Here is a 1,393-nt window from a genome sequence, read left to right as displayed (position 1 = left end):
CGCGGTATCTACCTCTACCCACAGCGGCAGCGAATATCGCTCAGGTTTGAATTGGCCTTAAATACCAAAACTGCAGTAGATACCAATGATTCGAAAATGGTGAATATGGAGGAGCCTATCTCCTAGGTGATAGGGGATACCCTCTGGAGGTAAGAAGTAGACTAACATTGAACATAATAAATTATGTAAATTAAAACAAAGATAGTAAACAAATATTTTAATATTAGTCCTCATATGATGTACCAAACATTATCATCATCCTCCTGCACCAATTCAATTTGAGGTGGGCTGGGCGCAGCATGTTTTTACACGTCTTTCCAATTTCTCGCACCACCTGAAACTAAATAAATATATAATTTTAACCCCATACTTAAATCCATCAACTCATGGAGAACAAAAATACAATGAAGCCAGTAGACAGTAAAACAAGGAACACAGTTGTGCGGCAATATCTTAATACACTATATTATTATACACAGATATTATTCACATTTACCTGTAAAGGGTTCCTGTCGCATTAAAACTATTTGTGACTGGATCCAAGCTTTGTTTTTGGCTTCGTTCGTGGTCCCATCCGTTTTTTGTTTAATATTGTGTCTCTATGAGACGTCAGCAATTTCACTAGCTTGTCTTTTTCTTCTGCAAGAAAGGTTTATCCTCGTTTTCTCTTCTCTGCCAAAATAAACTTATCTATTCAACAATAATAAACCCAAAATTAACCTCACTCTATGTACACATACACATCAGTCAATTTGACAAACGCGCGAATGACATAGGTAAAAATTCACCTATAGAAAACCTCTTTACTGTTTTATTGCATAAAACATAGCGTAATGTAGTTTAAGTTAAATTAAAATAACATCACAAGAAAAAAAACTCACAGGCTTAAGTAATACATACTCGATAGACATTTATTTCTTAAGAAGTACAGAAAAATCATTTTATCGATAAAATATCGACTTTGCATTATCGTTTGTAGAACTAGTAATCTGTCACTTACTTAAGGGATCCATGTACAAGTGTGGTGAAAATGAATTTAGGTAGGTGTCAAATTGGGAGGGATCCTTACTAAAAGTAGCATTTAGATAGGGAAACGGTAAGAGGTTGTTGGTGAAAACGGGCATTAAAGTCATTGTTTTGTGAGGTTGATACCTCACAAAACAATGACTTTAAGATATACCAATGAGATGAATAGTCTATACTAAACTGTCAACTACCAACTTTATTTTTGGATAAATACCTGTCTCTTTCTAATTTAAAAAATATACTATACCATTATTTAAAACTTCCAATGCCCTCAGAAGTGACGTTGTGGATCTAACGAAAAATTATAACTGTAGTTATGTCACTCTAAGAAAAAAGAAAACAAGAACAAATTATTTAATTAGTTTTA

At 33.6% G+C, this 1,393-nt stretch overlaps 1 long non-coding RNA gene across 1 annotated transcript; it reads right to left on the bottom strand.

The window, feature by feature from the left end:
- Window positions 1-202: 202 nt before the first annotated feature.
- Window positions 203-1,125, bottom strand: LOC135118721 (uncharacterized). Its single transcript, XR_010277738.1, has 2 exons — window positions 497-1,125; window positions 203-340 (listed from the first exon to the last, which is right to left on the bottom strand). It is a non-coding gene; the product is annotated as an uncharacterized LOC135118721 (long non-coding RNA).
- Window positions 1,126-1,393: the final 268 nt, after the last annotated feature.

The sequence above is a fragment of the Helicoverpa armigera genome, chromosome 25, assembly GCF_030705265.1.
Source record: "Helicoverpa armigera isolate CAAS_96S chromosome 25, ASM3070526v1, whole genome shotgun sequence".
NCBI classification, from domain to species: Eukaryota; Metazoa; Arthropoda; class Insecta; order Lepidoptera; family Noctuidae; genus Helicoverpa; species Helicoverpa armigera.
The sequence above is the reverse complement of the archived record's forward strand: the minus strand, read 5'-3'. Positions and strand labels throughout refer to the sequence as shown.